The sequence below is a fragment of the Pelobates fuscus genome, chromosome 5, assembly GCF_036172605.1.
Source record: "Pelobates fuscus isolate aPelFus1 chromosome 5, aPelFus1.pri, whole genome shotgun sequence".
NCBI classification, from domain to species: Eukaryota; Metazoa; Chordata; class Amphibia; order Anura; family Pelobatidae; genus Pelobates; species Pelobates fuscus.
Window position 1 is genome coordinate 310837374 of NC_086321.1, and position 24821 is coordinate 310862194.

The 24821-nt window shown below is 42.7% G+C and overlaps 1 long non-coding RNA gene across 1 annotated transcript in view; it reads left to right on the forward strand.

Annotated features, from left to right (window-relative positions):
* Positions 1–24047, forward strand: part of LOC134612891 (uncharacterized) — a 45710-nt gene extending 21663 nt beyond the window's left edge. Inside the window, exons 3-5 of the long non-coding RNA XR_010090961.1 lie at positions 11348–11402; positions 18135–18233; positions 23914–24047. This is a non-coding gene — a long non-coding RNA (uncharacterized LOC134612891). The remainder of the gene's footprint in view (positions 1–11347; positions 11403–18134; positions 18234–23913) is intronic.
* The last annotated feature ends 774 nt before the right edge of the window (positions 24048–24821 follow it).

Sequence of the window (24821 nt, forward strand, 5' to 3'; positions counted from 1 at the left end):
AGCCCATTTGCAATACCTTGGGTTGTGTATGATTGCAAATGGTATGCCATCATGGGGGTAAGTTTCATTCCTGGGCTGCCATACGGTCTCAAAGGCAACGTAACAAATCTGGCGAATTTCAATGTGAAAAACTAAAACGCAAGCCTTATATTTGACTCTGTAACTTTTGAAAAAAAAAACATAAAACCTGTACATGAGGGGCACTGTTATACTCGGGAGAATTCGCTGAACACAAATATTAGTGTTTCGAAACAGTAAAACATATCACAACAATTATATCGTCCGTGTAATTGCCATTTGTGTGTGAAAAATGCCAAAAAAATTCACTTCACTTTCACTGACGATTTCATCGTTGTAATACATTTTACTGTTTTGAAACACTATTTGTGCAGGTGAATCTGAAAGACATAGCAAGTTAAAATGACATGCAGCCCTTCAGAAACAAAAATTAATTAAACAACAATTAATATTTGTGTTCTGCGAAGTCTTCCGAGTAAAACAGTACCCCCCATCAAAGTGATTTTAACAACAATAAAATACAGCAGAAAGATGGTGGATTAGCACTTAAAACCAAGGAATAAGCAACTACCCACAGTGCCAAAATCACTAAATGGCACTCAGATATAAAGTGAGAGAAAAGAGTATAAGGGGGGTGCAGAGAAAATATACAAAATATAGCTGTATACATTGTAATGAGTGGACCACCTCCTGATCTTCCTACAATAAAAACATATACATAGTATAATACTGTTACACAAGGCAAAATTTATCAATTTGAAGGTAATGGGTCACTCACAATATGCAGAGCCACATGGAGCTGGCTCTGACTTCACTGGCAGGTGAATAATAAGCCTATTCTGGCTTTCGAATTTCCTAGACAGGATAGCTCCTTTCTAGCCCTTCAATAATTTCCAGGGTATCCAATTTGTTGAAAACAAATATAAACTTTACTGTATAGAATAGCACAAGAAACAGAAATAAGCTTAAAATAACATAAAATAAAAAGTCCACAACACTAACGCGTTTCGACCTCCAGGTCTTTGTCAAAGTGTGTGGTAAATGCTGATCTTCTTTTCTTTAAATAGTGTTTCTCGCGTCCAATTTGGTGCTGTTTGCAGGCGTCCATCACTACTTCCGGGTCCGCCGAACTTCCTCGTCACGTGATTCTCCGTCCGGTCACCTAATTTTGACGCCGTGCGCATTGACGTCTTTAAAGAGAAGATCGAAAACCCGGAAGTGACGTCAATGCGCACGGCGTCAAAATCAGGTGACGGGATGGAGAATCACGTGACGCGGAAGTTCGGCGGACCCGGAAGTAGTGACGGACGTCAGTAAACGGTGCTAAATTGGAGGCGAGAAACACTATTTAAAGAAAAGATCAGCGTTTACCACACACTTTGACAAAGACCTGGATGTCGAAACGCGTTAGAGTTGTGGACTTTTTATTTTTGTTATTTTAAGCTTATTTCTGTTTCCTGTGCTATTCTATACAGTAAAGTTTATATTTGTTTTCAACAAATTGGATACCCTGGAAATTATTGAAAGGCTGGAAAGTAGCTATCCTGTCTAGGAAATTCGAAAGCCAGAACAAGCTTATTATTCACCTGCCAGTGAAGTCAGAGCCAGCTCCATGTGGCTCTGCAAATTGTGAGTGACCCATTACCTTCAAATTGATCAATTTTTCCTTGTGTAACAGTATTATACTATGTATATGTTTTTATTGTAGGAAGATCAGGAGGTGGTCCACTCATTATACTAAGTATACAGCTATATTTTATAGATTTTCTCTGCACCCCCATTATACTCTTTTCTCTCACTTTATATCTGAGTACCCCCCATGTACAGATTTTTTATGGTGTCTTGGTAAGTTACAGGGTTAAATATAGTGCTAGCAAATTAAATTCCCTGGACTTTTGGCTTGGGTTTTCAGGCATGTCCCGCATATTGTAATTTAATAAAACTACATAAATATATACGTAGAATTATTCATATGTTAAAAGGCCATTTGGCCTGAACTTGTGGGAGGAGTTATGGCCCCTATTTAAACCCTACTCACCTTAGCCGTTCAAGCTGTTTGTCTTCTCCAAATCAACCAGCACTTCCGGTCCGTAGTTCCTGCCAAAATTCTAGCCTCCAGCAGCAGTTTGTCGCCAGCAGCTTTCCTGCCTTCGACCTCCGCGCCTGCTAACCGGCTTCTCACCGGCATCGCTACCCGGCTTCCAGTCACGAGATCGGCATGTCCACATAAGCATAACATGGGAAATGGCGTTCGGCTATTTCCCACGTTCGGGCTTAAAAACACAGAGATAGGCTCCCTTCATAAAAGATACAAGGTAGTGGGTTCAGTGCTTAGTGGTCAATAGAAAATTGAGACTGAATGTAAAGAGGCTGCAACCTAAAATGATGACGTTCACGCACAAATCGTCATTTTTTTGGCCCCCCTCCCTGCTTGTTACTTGGCCAGGGAGAAGGGCTATGACCGTCCCTGGTGGTCAGGTGGCATGGATGTGCAGTGGGGGCCGGCAGCAAGCGCTACTTACCTTTCCAGCAGCTCCTCAGCTCCCCTGTCTAAATCTCGCGGTCAACATGCCGCGTGGAGCGTTCCCATGGTAACCTGTGGAACTCACAAGATTTAGACAGGTGAGCTACTGGAAAGGTAAGTAGCGCTTGCTGCCGCCCCTCCCCCCAGGACCACCGGGCCTGTAATGAGCCTGGCGGTCCTAGGAGGTATTATCGGCAATATCGGTATCTATATTGACAGATATTGCCGAAAATACTGAATATCGGTAAAACTGATAATCGGTCGATCCCTAACAAAAATAAAACCGAAATGGAGAAGCCATGTGTGAAAAGTTAAAGGGACTCTCCAGTGCCAGGAAAACATCAATTGTCCTGGCACTGCAGTGCCCCTCTCCCTCCCAAGTTGCTGAAGGGGTTCAGGCTCCGCCTACTCTCCGTCAATGGCTGCGCATGCGCATTAGACCTGCCCATAGGAAAGCATTATTCACATAGCATGAGGACGTCCAGCGTCGCTTAAAAAACTTCATGTTCTAAGAACACGGAAGTCCCTCTAGTGGTTGTCTCAGACAGCCACTAGAGGAGAACGTAACACTGCACGGTACTTATTGCAATTTATAAAAACTACCATAATTACACTTGCACGGTTAAGGGTAGCGGGAGTTGGCACCTAGACCACTCCAATGGGCAGAAGTGGTCTGGGTGCCTGGAGTGTCCATTTAGGTACACCCTTACTGCTTCCTTAGGAATTACATGGCCCCCCACTTGCTCACTATTTAGTAGGCATACTCTTACTCACAGCACAGCGAGTAGGGGGGGGGGGGGAGGAAGGATATTTTTAACCTCCCTTATGTGCTGTGACAAGCTCCTGTACTCCAACTGATTAGGTCCGCTTCCTAGCTGCCACAGGGGACTCTGACCCAGCCGCTAAAGCTTGACTTGGATCACTCCGGAACTCTTTCACCTAACCAGCTGCAGCTCCCTTTTTTCCAAGCAGGTATTGGCCTTTCAGCCTTTGCCTCTTCAGCTTTCCTTCTAGGCAGGTATTGTCCCATCTGTCCATTCCTCTGCAGCAGCTTCACCTTCTCAAGTAGGTAAAAACAGCACTGTTTATAGTAATTGCTCCTGTATTTATAAATACAGGACCGCACAGCTTGCACACCCCAACGGCTGGCCCTGCTGACACACACTGACGTTACTACTTAGACATCCCTCAATATTAATACAAATATCAGAGTAAACACCAATAAACTGTGGAAACAGCTGATCCCCCCCCAAATTTATAAAGGTTTGCTTAGAGGATTTGTTGTAAGATTAAATCATGCCTTCTCCTCTCTCTCTCCCATGCGCTGCTCTGTAGGCTGGGAGGAAGTAAAGAGTAATCACATTCTCCAGCACAGCGCCACCTGTGGCTGCATGGGGAACAGCTGTTAATGTAATGCTTGCAGGACGGCCAGCTGCCGCAGAACCTCTTTGTTCCCGTCTCTGAAAAGGGCTCCAGGCACTGCTTGTTTTGAGTGTGAGCCACTGTAAATTAGGGGCAGAGGGCACTTTCACTGTGGTAAAGACGGGTCTGGGCAGGATGAGCGTGCAGTCCAATTAGTTCACTCCCCTCCTGTGGGTCACCAGTAGACTGGTGCACCTGCCCAGGATCAGAGCTGGTGCAAGGATTTTTGCCAGCCTAGACAAAATAAAAAATTGCCGCTCCCCCCCCCCCCCATGTGACATCACAATGCCCCACCCATATGATCTGCCATATGAACTAACGCCAGTGCTGCACACAGTGTGTGTTTACATTAAAAAGCCTGCAGGGACCAGCTATAGACACCAGAACCACTTCATTAAGCTATAGTGTCCCTTTAATGTGAGGTAAATTATAGATTAGTGTCACTAATAATATACTAGATTGCCTACTTACAATTAGATGAGGATGATGATGGGCTTCAGTTTGGCTCCACTGGTCTGGTGTAGAACAGGATCTCTGGAGGCTGTTTGCAACTGTGGTCACAAAATTCAATGTTCTGGGAGAATTGGAAGCAGCTCAATTTTTTGGGGGGCCCCTTACGCAGCTCAAGGTCTGGGCCCCAGGGCCTGACGGTGAGTATGCCCATAAGGCCCACTCATAAGTTCTTATATGTTCCACCCACCCATGAGTTCGCTCACAGGGAGTGGAGTGTGTAGGGGATGTGTTATGTGTTATTGTAGAGGATCTAATATGTGTGCTTATGGTATGTAGTGTATAGGGATACCAGTTTGTGCAGGTGATGCAGTGTGTTTGTGTGTAGTGGAAGCAGTGTGTATTTGTGTATAAGGGATGTATTATGTGTTTCTGGTTGTGTGTAAGGGATGCATTGTGTGAATCTGTGTTTGTATGCATAAGGGATGCAAGGCGTGTGTCTGTATGTGTGTGCATTGAGTGTAAGAGATGCATTGTGTTTCTGTGTGTATGTAAGAAAAGCAGTGTGTGTGTTTGCATGTGTGTGTAAGGGTTTGCATTGTCTGTTTCTGTGTATGTGTGCAAAGGATGCATTGTCTGTGTGTAGGGTTGCATTGTGAGTGTGTGTAATGGATGCATTTTGTGTTTCTGTGTATGTATAGGGATGCATTGTGTGTGTATGTGCGATAGTGTAAAAGAGCTCCCTGTCTTGCCCCCTGTCCTATAGAGCTGTCCCTTCTGTCCCTTAGAGCTCTCCCCTGCCCCTTAGTTGTCTCTCCTCTCCCCCCACCCTCCCATAGCGGTCTCTTCTCATCCCCCCCCTCCACCCTCCCTGTGTTCTTCTCACTCCCCCCCTCCATGTGTTCTCCTCACCACCCCTGTGTTCTTCTTTCTTTCTTTCTTTCTTTCTTTCCTTCTTTCCTTCTTTCCTCTTCTTTCTTCTTCTTTCTTCTTCTTTCTTCTTCTTTCCTCTTCTTTCCTCTTCTTTCTTCTTCTTTCTTCTTCTTTCTTCTTCTTTCTTCTTCTTTCTTCTTCTTTCTTCTTCTTTCTTCTTCTTTCTTCTTCTTTCTTCTTCTTTCTTCTTCTTTCTTCTTCTTCTTTCTTCTTCTTCTTTCTTCTTCTTCTTTCTTCTTCTTCTTTCTTCTTCTTTCTTCTTCTTTCTTCTTTTTCTCTTTCTCCTTTTTCTCTTTCTCCTTTTTCTCTTTCTCCTTTTTCTCTTTCTCCTTTTTCTCTTTCTCCTTTTTCTCTTTCTCCTTTTTCTCTTTCTCCTTTTTCTCTTTCTCCTTTTTCTCTTTCTCCTTTTTCTCTTTCTCCTTTTTCTCTTTCTCCTTTTTCTCTTTCTCCTTTTTCTCTTTCTCCTTTTTCTCTTTCTCCTTTTTCTCTTTCTCCTTTTTCTCTTTCTCCTTTTTCTCTTTCTCCTTTTTCTCTTTCTCCTTTTTCTCTTTCTCCTTTTTCTCTTTCTCCTTTTTCTCTTTCTCCTTTTTCTCTTTCTCCTTTTTCTCTTTCTCCTTTTTCTCTTTCTCCTTTTTCTCTTTCTCCTTTTTCTCTTTCTCCTTTTTCTCTTTCTCCTTTTTCTCTTTCTCCTTTTTCTCTTTCTCCTTTTTCTCTTTCTCCTTTTTCTCTTTCTCCTTTTTCTCTTTCTCCTTTTTCTCTTTCTCCTTTTTCTCTTTCTGTTTCCTGTAACCAGCCGGACTGACGGGAAGTGCACACTGAGCGTGCACCTTCCTATCACTCCAGCCGGGCACCGCGGACCGGAGAGGAGCTCGGCCACGCTACAGGGGAGGGGAGGGTAGAAGCAACTGCAGCCGCCTGAGGCTTTTTGCAGAGTGCTCAGGCGGCTGCAGCATTAGGACCGGCCCACCGCGGCCGGTCTTAAAAGAATTTAGGGCGGCCTGGGGGGCAATTGCCTCCCTGCCCCCCGGCCCAGCCCGCCCATGGTGGGGTACCTCAGGGATCTATACTTGGACCCATTCTCTTTAATATTTTTATTAGTGATATTGCAGAAGCTCTTGATTGTAAGGTGTTTCTTTTTTTTATTTAATTTTATTTTGCTTATGATACTAAGATATGTAACAGAGTTGATGTTCAAGGAGGGATAAGCCAAATAGCAAATGATTTAGGTAAACTAGAAAATGGTCAGAGTTGTGGCAACTGACATTTAATGTGGATAAGTGCAAGACAATGCATCTTGGACGTAAAAACCTGAGGGCAGAGTAAAGAATATTTGCTAGAGTCCTTACCTCAACATCTGAGGAAATGGATTTAGGGGTGATTATTTCTGATGAAAGGTAGGTAAACAATGTAATAGAGCAGCAGGAAATGCTGGCAGAATGCTTGGTTGTGTAGGAAGAGGTATTAGCAGTAGAAAGAGGGAAGTGCTCATGCCATTGTACAGAACACTGGTGAGACTTCACTTGGAGATTTGTACGCAGTACTAGAGACTGTATCTCCAGAAGGATATACTTTGTAGAGAGTTCTGAGAAGCTAGTAAACTGGTTCATGGATTGCAGGATAAAACCTACATAGAAAGGTTAAAGGACCACTATAGTGCCAGGAAAATATACTTATTTTCATGGCACTATAGTGCCCTGAGGGTGCCCCCACCCTCTTGGTCCCACTCCCGTGGCGCTGAAGGTGGAGGAAGTGGCTAATCCCTTACCTTTTCTCCAGCTCTGGGACTCTCCTCCCTCTTCTGACGTCACCGGCTGAATGCGCATGCGTGGCAAGAGCCGCGCATTTAGTCAGTCCATAGGAAAGCATTCTTAATGCTTTCCTATGGGCGCTGGCGTCTTCTCACTGTGAAAATCACAGTGAGAAGCGCCTCTAGCGGCTGTCAATGAGACAGCCACTAGAGGCTTAATTAACCCTAAAGTAAACATACAGCAAAAAAGGGTTAAACCTAGATGGACCTGGCACCCAGACCACTTCATTAAGCTGAAGTGGTCTGGGTGCCTATAGTGGTCCTTTAACATGCATAGCTTGGAGGAAAGACTGGGCGGGATATGATAGAAACATTTTTAAATGCATAAGGGGAATCAACACCGTAAAGGAGGAGATTATATTTAAAAGAAGAAAAAATAACACAGCAAGAGGGGAAAAGGTTTTAAAAACATCAGGAATTATTACTTTACTGAGAGGGTAGTGGATGCATGGAGTAGCCTTCCAGCTGACGTGGTAGAGGTTAACACCGTAAAGGAGTTTAAAGGGACACTCCAGGCACCCAGACCACTTCTGCCCATTGGAGTGGTCTGGGTGCCAACTCCCACTACTCCTAACCCTGCAAATATAATTATTGCAGTTTTTTATAAACTGCAATAATTACCTTGCAGGGTTAACTCCACCTCTAGTGGCTGTCTACTAGACAGCCACTAGAGGGAACTTCCTGGATTATAGCACAAAAAAACTGTGCTAGAGCGTCGCTGGACGACCTCCAGCGTCGCTCATTTCCCCATAGGAAAGCATTGAAAAGCTTTTTCAATGCTTTCCTATGGGGAGCGCTAATGTGCATGCGCGGCATTACCGCGCATGCGCATTAGGTCTCCTCGGCCGTTGGGCGGGATCAGTCTCGCCCACTGGCCGACGGAATCAGTAGGAGGAGCGGCGCGGAGGAGGAGGCAGCGACGAGGGATTGGGGGGTGGGGGGGGAGAGGGAACCTGCAGTGCCAAGAAAACGGATTGTTTCCCTGGCACTGGAGATTCCCTTTAAGCATGCGTGGGATAGGCAAAAGGCCAGGGACTAATGAAAGTATTTAGAAAATTGGGCAGACTAGATGGGCCGAATGGTTCTTATCTGCCATCACATTATATGTTTATATGTTCTTAGTTATAGGGCTATAAGTACAAGTAGAACTTTGCTATTTCCAAACCATTTTTTTTTTTTCGTCTCAAAATTAACGCAAGTTGCATTGTGGATAACATGGATATCTGTCAGGAGTCCTTGAATAACCCGTAACATATTTTTTAAAAGAAAAGGTATTAAACTTGGGGTATTTTGACTCTTTTCATGCAACCATTTTACCACCAATCTATGCCAAATTTAAAAAATTAAATAATTGGTGATTTTTTTTGGGACACACATAGCAATTTAAGAATACATGTACAGAGAACTTTAAGGGTTACTGCCAAAGAACACCCTAATATGTGTTCAGCAACATCTCCAGAGTACATGTATAGGTGTGTCCAGTTCTCTGGGGGCTAAAAGACCTTATTTGGAGGGTGCGCATTCCAGTTTTCCAATTTGGGTTTTTCTAGCTGGTCATCATGCACCCACGTCCTATTTGGGACATTTTTGAAGCCGAATACTATAATTTACCCCCTTCAAACCAAATATTTTTTAAAAAGTAGACACCCTAAGGTATTTCAAATGATGGTATTTTAACACTTTCCATGCACTAATTCTACCACCAGTCTTTGTCAAACTTTTGGGTAGTCATATTTTTTTTATTATGTGTTCAGCAATATCTTCCGAGTACAACAGTGCCCCCAATGTACAGGTTTTTGGGTTTTTTTTGCAAACTTACAGGTGTCAAATGTAGGACTTTTCCATTTTGCACATTGAAATTTGCCAGATTGTTTTGTTGGGCTTATGTTGCCTTTGAGACCTTTATAGCAGCCCAAGATTGAAAATTAACCCCATCATGGCATACGATTTGTAAAAGTAGACAATCCACGGTATTCAAAATGGGGTATGTCCAGTCTTTTATAGTAGCCACTTAGTCACAAACTCTGGCCAAAATTAGCGTTCAGTTTAGTTTTTTGCATTTTTCACATACAAACAAATATGAACACTAACTTTGTGACTAAGTGGCTACTAAAAAAGTCTGGACATACCCCATTTGTAATACCTTGGGCTGTCTACTTTTACAAATGGTATGCCATCACATGGGTAAATTTCATTCCTGGGCTACCATATGGTCGCAAAGGCAACATAACCTATTGGAAATTTCAATACTGAAAATTGTAACATGCTAAATTTAAAGGATCACTACAGGGTCAGGAACACAAACATGTATCCCTATAGTGTTAAAACCACCATATAGCCCCTCATGCCTCCATAAATATATCAAAATCTTACTGTATTCAAGCCAGAAGCTGTAGATCTGCATGCTGTTTTTTTTTGTTTTTTTTAGGCAATCAGTCTTGCCATCAACAGAAGTGGTGGCCTGATCCAATCACAATGCTTCCTCATAGGATTGGCTGAGACTGACAAAGAAGCATATCAGGGGCAGAGCCAGCACAATTCAAACACAGACCTGGCCAATCAGCATCTCCTCATAGAGATGAATTGAATCAATTAATCTCTATGAGGAAAGTCCAGTGTCTGCATGCAGAGGGAGAAGATACTGTATGTTTGGATGCATTTTAGGCAGCCATGACCCAGGAAGGATCTCTACCAGCCATCTGAGGAGTGGCCAGTGGAGTTATCACTAGGCTGTAATCTAAACACTGCTTTTTCTCTGAAAAGACAGTGTTTATAGCAAAAAGCCTGAAGGTAATGATTCTACACACCAGAACAAATTCAGTAAGCTGTAGTGTCCCTTTAAACCTGTAACTTTCAAAAACTCCATAAAACCTGTACATGGGGGGGGGGCTACTGTTTTGCTCGAAAGACATCACTAAATACAAATTTGTGTACTTTATTGCAGTAACCGCTTACAGTGTTATGACATTCACTATTAAAATGCCATGCAGAACTAAAAAAGAAATAACAAAATGTCCTAATTTCTCACATTTATTTATATTAAATTATTTCATATATAAATATTGGATGTGACATGAAAGCCCTATTTCTCCTGACCAAAATCATATATAAGTGTGGGTGCATTTAAAATTAAATGAGAGGTGAGATAATAGTTGAACAGACATACAGCGCAAATTCCAGGTTTTGTTTATATTTTGATCACAACTTGTACAATTGGCTCAGTCCTTGACGCCTTAAGGACGGCGGGCATGCTATGCTGTCCTTGGGGACCCGTCTCTAAACGCTGGCGGGCGGCATATCACGTCCTCGTCATCCTATGTACTTAGCCGCTTGTCGGCGATTGCGGTGGGGGACTTACCTGGCATCCCAGGGAGTCCGCCTGCTGCCGCTCTGGCCCTCCTGGGCCATGTGATCGCGAGGACCTAACTATCACATGGACGGAATAGTCGTCCACAGCATTGCCTGCAGGGAGAGTTCCTGGAATGACAGGTAGTCCCCCTGCTGCCTGTAAAATGCAAAAAAATAAATGTTAACAGTTTAAAATAAAACAATATACTTGGATCACACACTGATATAATTGTTGTGATACGTTTTACTGTTTTGAAACCCTAATATTTGATTTCAGCGAAGTCTCCTGAGTATAACAGTACCCCTTATGTACAGGTTTTATGGTGTTTTCAAAAGTTAGTCAATATAAGGCTTGCATTTCAGTTTTCTTTTCCATTGAAATTCGTCAGATTGGTTACATTACCTTTGAGACCGTATGGTAGCCTAGGAATGAAAATTACACCCATGATGGCATACCATTTGCAATAGTAGACAACCCAAGGTATTGCAAATGGGCTATGCCCAGTCTTTTTTAGTAGCCACTTAGTCACAAACACTGGCCAAAATTGGCTTTGAAATTAGTTGGAGAAATAGCAATATAATTTTTCAAATATATAACATCATTACAACTTTCCAAACTATTGGAATACAAAGATATATCAATGCAACATATCCGTTTTTACAACCTCTTAATTTGCATATTGCTATTATGCCAAAAATTCGTTTTTTGATTTAACCAACAGAGGGCCAAGCCTAAAAGAAATCCCTTTTTAAAACGAGGATATCCTAATCTTGCAATATTTAGCACTGTAGTTTTTGATAAAACTTTTCTTCTTGTTAATTAATTTTTTCTTTAATTTTTGCAGTTTACCAGGTATTCTGCATTGCTGGTTGGAGTAATATATGGGAAGAAAAGATATGGTAAGATAAATGTCCAGTTTTAAATTAAATGTTAAAAAAATATGTATATATGCGTGAGGGCAGGTTGTATGAGGGGTACAGTGCGTAATATACAGAAAAAGCAAGAAAAAGCATGTGAACCCTTTGGAATGATATGGATTTCTGCACAAATTGGTCATAAAATGTGATCTGATCATCATCTAAGTCACAACAATAGACAATCACAGTCTGCTTAAACTAATAACACACAAAGAATGAAATGTTGCCATGTTTTTATTGAACACACCATGTAAACATTCACAGTGCAGTTGGAAAAAGTATGTGAACCCCTAGACTAATGACATCTCCAAGAGCTAATTGGAGTGAGATGTCAGCCAACTGGAGTCCAATCAATGAGATGAGATTGGAGGTGTTGGTTACAGCTGCCCTGCCCTATAAAAAACACACACCAGTTCTGGGTTTGCTTTTCACAAGAAGCATTGCCTGGTGTGAATGATGCCTCGCACAAAAGAGCTCTTAGAAGACCTGCGATTAAGAATTGTTGACTTGTATAAAGCTGGAAAGGGTTATAAAAGGATCTCCAAAAGCCTTGCTGTTCATCAGTCCACGGTAAGACAAATTGTCTATAAATGGAGAAAGTTCAGCACTGCTGCTACTCTCCCTAGGAGTGGCCGTCCTGTAAAGATGACTGCAAGAGCACAGCGCAGACTGCTCAATAAGGTGAAGAAGAATCCTAGAGTGTCAGCTAAAGACTTACAAAAGTCACTGGCAAATGCTAACATCCCTGTTAGCGAATCTACACTACGTAAAACACTAAACAAGAAGGGATTTCATGGGAGGATACCACAGAGGAAGCCACTATTGTCCAAACAAAACATTGCTGCACGTTTACAGTTTGCACAAGAGCACCTGGATGTTCCACAGCAGTACTGGCAAAATATTCTGTGGACAGATGAAACCAAAGTTGAGTTGTTTGGAAGAAACACACAACACTATGAGGCACAGCACACAAACCTCAAAACCTCATCCCAACTGTAAAGTATGGTGGTGGGGGCATCATGGTTTGGGACTGCGTCGGGGATTTCTATCATTGAAGGAAAAATGAATTCTCAAGTTTATCAAGACATTTTGCAGGAGAACTTAAGGCCATCTGTCTACCATCTGAAGCTCAACAGAAGATGGGTGTTGCAACAGGATAATGACCCAAAGCATAGAAGTAAATCAACAACAGAATGGCTTAAACAGAAGAAAATACGCCTTCTGAAGTGGCCCAGTCAGAGTCCTGACCTCAACCCGATTGAGATGCTGTGGCATGACCTCAAGAAAGCGATTCACACCAGACATCCCAAGAATATTGCTGAACTGAAACAAAGAAGAATTACTCCTGACCGTTGTGCACGTCTGATCTGCAACTACAGGAAACGTTTGGTTGTTATTGCTGCCAAAGGAGGTTCAACCAGTTATTAAATGCACGGGTTCACATACTTTTTCCACCTGCACTGTGAATGTTTACATGGTGTGTTCAATAAAAACATGGCAACATTTAATTCTTTGTGTGTTATTAGTTTAACCCTTTAAGACCGGAGGGCGTACAATTACGCCCTATTTTAAGCGTCTCTAAACGCCACCTGGCGTTATTGTACGCCCTCCGGTCTTTTCTTACTTACACCGGTGATCGCGGTTGGTGGGACTCCCAGGGAGCCCCCCGCGGCACATCCGTCCTCTTCCTCCCCCCCCGGGCCATGTGAGAGTGAGGTCCTTGCGAGGACCTCACAATCACATGGCCGGGTTAGCTCGTTGAGGCATTGCCAGCAGGTAGTCTCCCTGCTGGCTGGAAATAAAATAAAAAAAATGTTAAAACAGTGTGAAAAAAAAAAAAAAAAATATATATATATATATATATATATATATATATATATATATATATATATATATATATATACACACACACATACACTGTCTAGGTGTATTTTACTATTATATATATATATACATATATTAAATTACACGTAGACTGATTAAATGTATATATATATATTAAATTACACGTAGACTGATTAAATGTATATATACCGTATATACTCGAGTATAAGCCGAGTTTTTCAGCACATTTTTTGTGCTGAAAAACCCCAACTCGGCTTATACTCGAGTCAATTGTCTGTATTATGGCAATTTGCATTGCCATAATACAGACTGGGGCTGTGGGGGCTGCAGAGAGATGTTACTTACCTTTCCTGCAGCTCCTGTCAGCTCTCTCCTCCTCCGCCGGTCCGTTCAGCTCTTCTGTCAGCTCACAGTGTAAATCTCGCGAGAGCCGCGGCTCTCGCGAGATTTACACTGGGAGCTGACCGAGGTGCTCGCGAGAGAAGAACCCGTCGCAGCTGCAAGTCCTCTCTTATCTCCCCTCTGATCCTGCAGGGGAGAGGGAGGCACATTTTTCCAATGCTATGATCATAGTGCTGCGGGCAGACGTATCTTCCGTCTGTGTTGTCTTCTTTTTAGCTGGATCCTGCGTGTTGGGGTATATCTCGTTACAAATGTATTCCATTTAAATAACATCACAATTTGTTATAAAAATAGATAAAATTTATTGTGACAAATCAAATAATAATAATATGTAACATGCGTGATAATAATCAATGAATATTTAGTATAACATGAGTATGCAATACAATGGCAATACACATTCCACTGGTTAATACAGTATAGAATCTACAACATTAGCTGTCAAGAGAAGATTTATGACAGTACTTGTAACGAGAATATACCCCAACACGCAGGATCCAGCTAAACAGAAGACCACACAGAGGGAAGATACGTCTACCGGTCCTTAGAGTGGCCGGACCCGACGTATATAGGAGAAGTACAGAGTCAGGAACGATCCGAGGTCAAGGGCACAAAGACAGCGTAAACTAGGACTAGCCGGGGTCTGGTACACAGTAAACAGCAAGCCGGCAAACAGAACAGATAAGGATAAAGAGTAAACTAAGTCAGAATACAAAGCCAAGGTCAAATACGAAGGAACACAACAAGCGCTAAAGGGAACTGTAGCAGAAACCACGATAGGGCAAGGAACTAAGGGAAAGAGGTAAGTATAAATAGCCAAACATCTATTATGATTGGTCCCTGTCATATCCACACCCCCAAAAGGTAATTGTATGGGGAGTGTGGCATGACAGGGACCAATGGGAGACCTTTTCTAATTTAGGCTCCCACTGTCCCTTTAAGAGCGCGCCCGTGACTCGCGGCGCGCTCTTAGTCAGGTGGGACACGTGACCGTTTCTCGCGGTCACTGCCCGCCCTCCAGTTCCAGCCGTCGGATGAACCGCGAGCGGCTTGAATAGAGGACCCCGGCCAGCACCCGGAAGGGTAAGTACCGCTACAGTACTTCACAGAGGCACTTTCTTTCACACAGCTTGCAACTTTAGATAACAGTTAGAATAACCCTTTCAATGCTGGCTAGAACTCCTAGGTAATTAAGACCTATTATCATGTAATTTTTAATAAAATAACATTTAAACCAGCTCATTAGTCATTTCCTGGAACCATCCAATAAGAGTAATCTACCATGTTCTATAAGCAGAATTTTAACTTGCCTAAACAGATATTTTATCTTATTTTAGAGCAAATCAATACACCTGGATAAATATCACGATATGCTAACATGTGATATGCCACATTAAAATATATAATTTATTTCTATCTGCAGAATAGAATATTATAACTATATATTCTTTAGTAACTAAGATTTCTAAATATCGAAATCTGATCGTGATTTATCCAGTCATATATCATGCTATTAGAAAATTTTAATTAATTTAGATTTAATTAAATGAAACCAGTATAATTACCAGTTGAGTAGATATTTTCATCAGATTAGTAGGTAGTCTCAGGAACTGAATGGATGTGTGATTGGTGTGTAATAAATTCTGAGTGCCCTGGAGTGGATATCTGTCATGGATTTCTCTGCATTGCCCCCAACTGCTCACCTCTTTGCTTCTTTGCTTCCTTTGCATTCCTCTCTTCCCTTTGTCTTAACTTTTTTAAAGGGAAAATTCACTAGGTGATAGACCAATAGAAAACTGGAGGTGTGGTTACCTTCCAGATAGCAATTTACGTATTTAGTCTATAGAGGGCAGTCTCGTCCCACATCCAGGAAAGAGTTAACTTTTCCTGGTGGCTGTTTTGACGTCATTTACCTTATCTTTATGGTTGTCTATAACTTAAGTTTTCTGTCAGAGTTTTTTAGGCTTTCTTCAGACTATGTGTCTCCAATTCCTGCTGTAATTTCTAATATGACAGTTCGTAAACTAAGTTTCACCTTTCTCTTACAATGGGAATCTTATATAATATCGAAAGTAAAATTAAATTATTTAATCTTCTCTGTCATAAATGTCTGGTTTTAGAATTAATTATATTCCATTAGCATTTAGACAGTCTGTCCATCCCCCGTTCTCATTTCTTATCAACAGGTTTGTATATACTAAGCATTCCTTAGCTTCTGGCAAAGTGGTTAGTTTTACAGAAGGGATAGAAATCTTGTGTCTTTTGTTAGTCTGAAAATAACAAAATGGAGTCTGCTCTGTTCAGAATGATTTAGGCAATATACACTTTAATTTCTATCATAGCACAATATGTTTGCCGATATAAATACCCTGACATCGTACGGATGAATGCCGTCCAGGGGGAACATTCGTACCCCGAAAGGAGATGCTTTTAACAGAGACCTTGCTAGAGGAGCCTGGTTGAGGCAGGTACCACTGCGAGGGTCCCTGAGATTGGTGTGAGCACTGGTGGGCTTTGCGGTGCCTGCTTGGACAAAGAGACCAGCTCTTTTCCCGTGGACGGGCTCTCTGTGCCTGGGAGACAAAGGGACCGTCTCCCAGGTACAGAGGCTCATGGGATGAAGATCGGATGTGGGAAACCCTGTGTTTGGGTCACGGGCTTTTGGAGACAAAGGGACAAAGCCCTTTTCTCATGCTAGGATCCCTGGGAGAGGAAATTGTATGCTGTTTTACACACCTTGCATGGGGTTATACTTAAAAGCCGTGTGTGGCCAATAAAGTGGTTGTTGTACCTCCAGAACTGTGTATTGTGCAGTTACTGTGGGGGAAATGGGTGTCTTTAAATCCTAAATGATTCCTGTTCAGCTGAAGGAAGAGAAATAGCGGAGGTAACCGGACGAGTTACCAGGTGATCCACTACACAATGCACCAGGAAAATATCTTGCAGCTCCCCTGTGTGCCCGGCGCCTGCGGCAATCTGTTTGGGAACCGCTGGGTTACACTCTAGCAATACCTCCAATGTAGAACAGTACCATTGGCAGTCACGTACCCTTTTTAATTTTTGCCCTGAATTCTGAACCAGCAGCTTTTCTCATTAGCCATGCCAAATCATATCAGAAATGCTTCCTTATCAGAGTATTTACAGCTGCTTTTAATTAACTACCAGGCAGCATATTGATTAAATGCAAATCTAAATTGTCAAGTTGTCTCAATGCCTGGAATGTCCATATAAATCTAAAGAATAGTAGGGGGAAGAACAGAGGATCAAATACTTTTCTGGTCCTTGGCCATTTTGTTTAAAATAACACTCTAAACCCCACCCCCTTAAATATAAAAAAACTTACAATTGGTCCCCAACATTTTGGTGACTCTGCAGCTATTTTTCCTTATTTACCACAGGGAATAATTGTGCACATCCGCATCTCCTTATAGGGGTGTATTAGCTCAGTGCATATATATGGGGAGCGTTCGGCATCTTCATGCAGTATGTGAAGATGGTGAATGTTGGTCCTACAAATACTGTAGGGGTAGGAAACCTTTGGCACTACATATATTGTGGACTACATATACCATAATTCTATCACAGCCATAATGCTAGCAAAGATGCAGTTTCCAACATATGGAGTGCCAAATATTGCCTGCTCTAGTGGCTAAGTGAAGGCCACTAGAGGGGAAGGCAGCCTTCAGGACTCCAGATGTTGTGTACTACATCTCTCCTGATGCTGTGCCAGTATTATGGCTGTAAGAGCTTTATGGGAGATGCACTCCACTGTGTTGTCTAAATACCTCAATAAGATCATCCATCCCTATCATATTTTTTTTGGCCCAATCCAATGCTTCTAAATGAAAGCTCTTACTCTGAAAGCTCTATTTAAAGCCTCCATAAAGAAGAGCCATCATTTGTGACAAATCTAGGTACTACAGTTTTTCATTTATCAGACTGCAGGTTCAGGGTCTTTAAGCACCAAAACCATTACACCTTAATAGTAGTAGCAGTTTTGGAGCAGAGTTTCCATTGCATATTCAGTTGGAGTCACTCCACTGCCCACATACAAAAAAATAGATAAAATTGGTGTTGAGTAGGTTTACATCCAATGAAAAAATAATTGAATTTAATTTTGCGTTGTCTTTTTTTTTTTATTATTGGGTTTTATATGTAAAAGCTGCGGATTTTTTGTATGAGGCTTTTGCAAGCCATCCCCTTCTAACTAAGCCCAGACTTTGCCTGTCGAAGTCTTGAATGTGAAGTCTTTGCAAAGCAGGTGCTCGGGACAAATACCTGCCTCCACTGAGCTAAACAACCAGGAAGTAACATGAGCAGTTGTCTGACAGCTGGGGATGTAACAAGTTTCAGTTGAAATTTGTGCTTTTTGTACACACTACAATACACATAATGCACTTTAGCAAGCTGACCTAAAAAAGGTCTGTAATTTCTTCTTAAAATTACATGCCATGTTTTTATTGTCAGATAATTTGAAGCCTATTGCTGAAGAGGAAAGGCGGATAGAAGCTGAAGAGAAAATTAAGCGTGAGGAAGCTGAACGAATTGCTAAGGAGTTTGCAGCAGGTAACTAATTAGTCTCATTTAAAAGGACACTCTAAGCACACATAACTTATGTTCTTTGCATAGATTGCAGTGCAAGAAGGATCCATGTCTCCTGCACACAATTGTTTTTAACTGCAGTAATATGAAGAAGAAAAAATATTATACGCCCATGCTCTGACTGAGAGCAAAGTAGAAAGCTGCTGCTTTCTAAAATATTTGCATTGCATTAAAGTTCCCCTCTGCACTAATGGGATCTTACACAGCTTACTATAAATGAACTTCAGCTTTGCGATTGCATTGAATAGCTCCAAACACAAAATTGTAAATGTAGCTGGTTTATTTATCACATATGAGCAAGAGCTGTTCAGAGGTTTATGTGATAGGATTTACTTCTAGGCACAGGGTACTTACGTGATTTTGCTATTTCATGACGAAAAGTCGTGATTTTATGAAAGACACAGAGGCGAGTATTGCTTAACCCTTTCATTACTGTCCACCAATAGCAGCAAAGAATACAAACAGTAAGAAAAAATGGTAACCATAGTGATAAGCCACTCCCATACCGAGTCTCCGTATAATAGTCTGCACCCCCCACATATTTCCTCTTTCGTTGGAGATGCGACACAACAACAACAACAACAAAACAGGAACCGATTAATCAGTCCAACCACAGCAGAACAACCGTCCCGAAATCCAGCCGGACTCAAATCAGGATCCATAAACGAACTGGGACCAATCCATCGAAGAATAGAAACTGCAACAGTGAGGAGCCTATCACAGAAAAATCCATAGACATCCAGCCAACGAATTAAAGCCTTGTGGAAAGTAGTGAGGGACCCCCATGCAGTACAGAATCAACCTGTGAAAACATAAAAACAGGAGCCGAACGGTTAAATCGGTACTTGAACCAAAGTGCGCATGCCAAGACACTTCATATTGATAACTGTGAACACAGTGCCCATATAGCAAGAAAAAACCCACCAGACAAAACATACAACATAGTCAGGTCACATGAGCATAAACTAAAATAAATACATAGCACATCACACATACCTACCGCACCCTGCAATCCCACATAAGAGAGAAAATCAACAGGGAGGGAGAATCAAGTGAAATAAACATAGAAGGGTGGGACAATACTCGCCTCCCTGTCTTTCCTAAAATCATGACTTTTCGTCATGAAATAGCAAAACAGACACAGAGGCTCATATTGCAAATTTAAAGCTGATCAATAACAGAAGAAAAAGCGTGAGGGGCTGGTCTAAAGTAAAATTCACGAAAAGTGGACTTGCGGGACCAGTCCACCATCCTCATCAGGTCTTCCAGACGCGCCACCGAAGCCACCATAGACTTGGCTGGTGACCCCTGGGAGGAATGGGCGCTAAAGATGAACGTATCCACACCAGCTAGCGACTTCACCCAGCGAGCCAAGGTAGTACTGGACACAGGGGAAAAGGGTTGACTAAAAGAAAAGCTGAGGGGACGAAACTGCACTATGTGCACTCGTCGTAAGTTCATGTCACAAACAGGCCACTGGACACAATGCCGGGGTAACTGGAAAACTCTGATATGAAACCGACCGAATTGCCCTCTTAGTGTATCTGGAGATGTTAAATGTCACCCTGTCCGGAGTGAAAGACCTAGCATCGTAGTCCAGGGCACGAACATCCAAAACCCGTTTGCATGAAATGAGGCAAAAAAGTGAGACCAACTTGACCGACAATTGTCGTAAGGAGAGGTCCGAGTTAGGAGACCAGGAAGTAAAGAGCGAAAAAACGCAGACGAGACGTCCCAAGTAGCAGCGTATCGAGGCCTAAGAGGGCACGATAGGCGCAACCCCCCGAAGCAAGCGGCACACCAAAGGGTGTTAGCCTGCGGGACAGCCGTCAAAGCCCTGATGAGCCGAGGAAATGGCCGATCTGTACAAGTTAATCATGCGATATGCCCGACCAGCCTCCAATAACGAAGTGAGGAATTGGAGGATCGCAGGTACAGGTTCCGAAACGGGATACATGTTCCGAGCCAGGCAGCCCAAGCTCTCCAAGCGGTCCCATATTATCGTCTAGTCCCGGGAGCCCATGCGTCAGCCAGAAGGCGTTGAGTTGCGTCTGAAACCCCCTTGGACCTGGGGACCCCGGAAATCCTCTACGCGAGCAGCAGCATCAACAACAACCCGTCCAACAGGAGAGGGTGTCGCCGGCCCTGTGGGTCCAGAAGGAGGTCCGGATAGGATGGCAGCAGTCTGGGTACATCCATCGCCAGTTCCAGGAGCTGTGGGAACCATGATTGTGTCCCCCAGAATGGGGTCAGCAGAATCAGGTCGGCAATTTGGCGGCAAACTTGGAGCAGGACCAGAGGGATCATGGCAAACTGAGGGAAGGCATAAGTAAGCAAGCCAGTCCAGTCTTGCAGAAAGGAGTCTACTGCCTCCGTGGCCAGATCCGGGTGCCAGCTGTAGAACCATGGTAATTGGGTATTGAACCGGGACGCAAAGAGGTTGATGGCAAAAGGTCCCCAGAGAGACGAGATAGCGGAGAACGCCCCTACGTCCAATCTCCAATCGCTGCTGTCCGACAGCGTGAACTCCAGTCCACATGAATGTTGTGGAGTCCTGGGAGGTATCCCGCCTAGACAAACAGATCCCTGGCCAAGCAATAAGCCCAAAAGTTCTTCACCAAGCGGGCTTGAATTGCTGACTGCGTGCCGCCCGTGTGATTGACAAAGTGGACCGCAAAGATGTTGTCAATGCGCAGCCGGACATTCCAATCTGAGAGGTTGTGGATCCACCAGGTCAACTCGTCTCAAGTCTGTGCTTCAGAGGACCGATCCTGTGCCATGATGAGGATGTTGTCCAAGTAGACTATCAGCCGAACTCCTCGTCTACGAAACCAAGCCATGGCTGGGCGCATCAATTTTGTGAAGCACCAAGGAACCGACGAGAGTCCAAAGGGGAGGCATGTGGAGCGCCAGGTGTCGCCTTTCCAGAGGAAGCGTAATAAGCCCCTTGATGTCTCGGCTGCTGGGACTGTGTATGCGTCCTTTAGCTCTAATTTCGTAGGAGTAAGTCTCGCAGGAGGTGGATGCTCTCCATCTTGAAATGGCGGTAGCGCACCAAGGTGTTGAGGGAACGGAGATTGATAACTGGGCGCCATTCTTTTCCTCTAGGAAGATGTTGCGGAGTACCCTTGAAGGGGACGTGGGGGCTAGCTCTATCGCCCCTTTTGTTTGAAGGGCCAACAATTCAACGTCTATCAAGACGCGGTCGTTCACGGAGAGTGAAATAGGGCGAGGAGGAGGAATGTGACACGGAGTGTCAACCAATTCGATGTGGAAGCCCTGCACGGTGGTCAGAACCCAAACATCTGAGGTGATGGCTGATCAAGTGTGGCCCCTACACAAACATTGGGAAAAAAACATGAGGTAGATGTAAGCTTACAGTAAGGGCATCTGGAACCGGAGTTCCCTCTGACGCCTCTGGATTGCCATGGCCTTCTACTAGAAGGCAATGTGTAGGAGCCTCGTCCCGATCCACTGGAGTGGTAGTTGGAACCTGACAGACGACCTCTGAATCTGCCGGCCCTGGTAGAGCCCCGCCCTCAAAATACCCTCTTCATGGAGGATTGGGCCTTGTCTAGGGCTGTAAAAGCTCCCACAAAGCGCCCCAGGTCCTTTTATAAAGGAGTCCTCAAATAGCAGGCCCTGGGTATCCGTCATATGGATTCTGGAGGCAGAGGGACTTAAGTGTCTGGATTTGGCGGTAGCCTTTTTAGGTGCGTCCCATGAAAGGTCTGAGCCAGGTCGTGTTATGCGCCTTGGTGTGGTCGAACTTTCTGCTGCCAGTGTAAGGTCTGGGAGAGAGCAGAAGACATAGAGCCCATAGCAGCCATAATTGCATCAGTGACTGCACGCTGTAGCGCCAGGGACTGAGTCTCATCAGGCAGAGACATAGGGTCCGCTGCAGATGAAGGGGAATTAGAGCTGGAAAAGGGGTTACCCAAACCCTGGGGTATGTCCATCTCACCAGGGAAAAGGGGGCAGACAGGCACTTTAGGTTTGGGCATTAGTAATGCGGTGAGATTCCCCAACAAAAATACAAGGTTTACTGAACAAATAGACTAAACAAAATAAAAACAGTACAGGCTAGTAGGAGTTAATCACCCCAGAGTAGATATTCACCAGAGAGGGTAGAGATAGGGGAGCTCACCAGGTCCCAGATCGGCAGACAGAAAGAGACACAAGGTAAAGCAGAGAGCCAGAAGGATAGGGTGTCAGAAAATGACCGCCACCAGTCTCACGAGATTCGCGGCAAAAAATCCAGTGAATGCGTCCAATTCACGAACTGAACGTTCTGTAAAAGGGGGACCTATTTGTGGGAACAAACAAACTAATGGTAAGAATATAAGAAACAGATGAACGAAGAACCTTTCGTGTAAAATAGTCAAACACGGCAAACAGACAAATTATGTTATATGCTGGTAAAACTAACAAATAGCATGGATTTGTGAGGAATTTAGCCGAACGGGCTTGATTCATACATGAAATCAGCTGAACAGAGGTGGTGAGATAGGCGCAAAAGGGCACCAAACAGACAGAAGGGGGAGAGAGCCCTGGGCTCAAAAGTAACAAACATAGGCATAATATAAGACCCCAATATAAGTAAGAAAACAGTTTTGACTATAAGAAAAAAAAAGCAATAATACTTTTAATAACAAGAATTTTGAGAACAGTAGTAATAAAAAATAACTAATAATAAATCAATAATTAAGTATATTACACATTTTATCTTAGCTATATTTGATTATCTTTGTGTGGAGCAGCAAAGAAAGAGAAAATATGTGGAGAGGTGCTGACTATTATACTGGGACTTGGTATGGGAGTGGCTTATCACTATGGTTACCACTTCTTCTTACTGTTTGTATTCTTTGCTGCTATTGGTGGACAGTAAAGAAAGGGTTAAGCAATATGAGCCTCCATGTCTTGACATAAAATTGGCTGAACCAACTTTTAGTCTTTGGAGAGCTCACTGCTGACCCTACAAACCCAAGTCAATGCAGAATCTTCAAAGGCTTTTCAAATTTGTATGTATTAGATAATTGGGTCATTACCAACATGGAGTGTGTCTTTTCAAATTCAAACACCGTAACCACTACTGTATGCTAATTTCTTAACACTGACCCATCAAGTACACATCACTGTATTCTTAACCATCAAGTACACATAAACGTATTCTTAGCCTCCCATACTTCACCATAATTTCACATAGGCGCACTGTTTCTACAACCTTAATTCATAGAAGCAAATAAAAGCAAATGCTTTCCACCATTCCCATGAGTGGTTTTTTTTTATTTAAACTTACTTTTCTTTTCCCATTTTAATTGGAGCAGATGCCCATGAAAAATGTTACATTATTGTGAAAGCTCTGAGATTAATGTGCAGCTTGTAGTAGAATTTTTAAATATATTAAACTCTGCAGTGCACGATTTATGTGAATAAAACTCACATTGCATGGCTTCTGAAAATAGCTGGTATTTTGTTTATTAATGTGTGTTACATCATGGGAACAAGTTGAACAACATGCACAGGCTCATTGAAAATGTGGATGCTACCAGCAAGAGGGGAGAAAAAAGTGGGGTGGGGGGAAGCAGCAGAATAATATGCATATAAAGTTTAGCATTTTTCAATTTGTTTTTTTATTTTTTAGCAAATGAAGACACCATCTTGAAATAAATATTCAATCAAAATCCATCTCTTGCTTCTCAAGAACATACAAATGTTCAGTGGCTGGGAAATATACATTGTATGTTGAAGATATAAAATATGAAAATTAAAATCTAATTGCGTTTTGTGTTACTTATGCTAACCTGAATGTTTGACCTCATACCATGAAGTAATAAGGCTGTTCAGATAATTAAGGATATTCAAAGAGTCAAGGTAAGAACCATTATGGAAGTATGTGGCTCTTGTGGTAAATGTTAAAGGAACACTCCAAGAACCAGCAGCATCTACATACAGGAGAATCCGGTCTGCTCTGCTGAACGAAGTAGGACCTCTCCGCTACTGAGTGGAGTCATGGTTGGGCAAGGCTTAACTCAGTGAAGGCATATTTATAAATGATATTGAAAACCATGTTTCAGTGGTTGCAGATGACACAAAACTCTATAAAGTAATAAAATGTGAGCAGGATATTTCTTTGCTGCAGAGGGATTTTGATAGATTATGGGCCTGGGCACTGAAATGGCAGATGAAATTTAACATGGAGAAATGCAAAGTTATGCACTTTGAGATAAAGAATGCACAAGCAATATACACACTAAATGGTAGTGTATTAGGCATAACCACACGAGAAGGACTTTGAAATTGTTATAGACAACAAATTCAATCGGCAGTTGCTAAGGCCAGTAAGGTTTAGTCATGTATAAATAGGGGCATAAATTCTCAGGATGAAAATATAATTTTGCCTATTTATAAATAGCTGGTAGGACCACACCTTGAATATGCTGAGCAATATTGGGCACCTGTTCTAAAGAAGGATATTATGGCACTAGAAAAAGTCCAGAGATGGGCTACAAAATTGGTAAAAGGGGGGCAGAGCCTGACAGCTGAATAGAG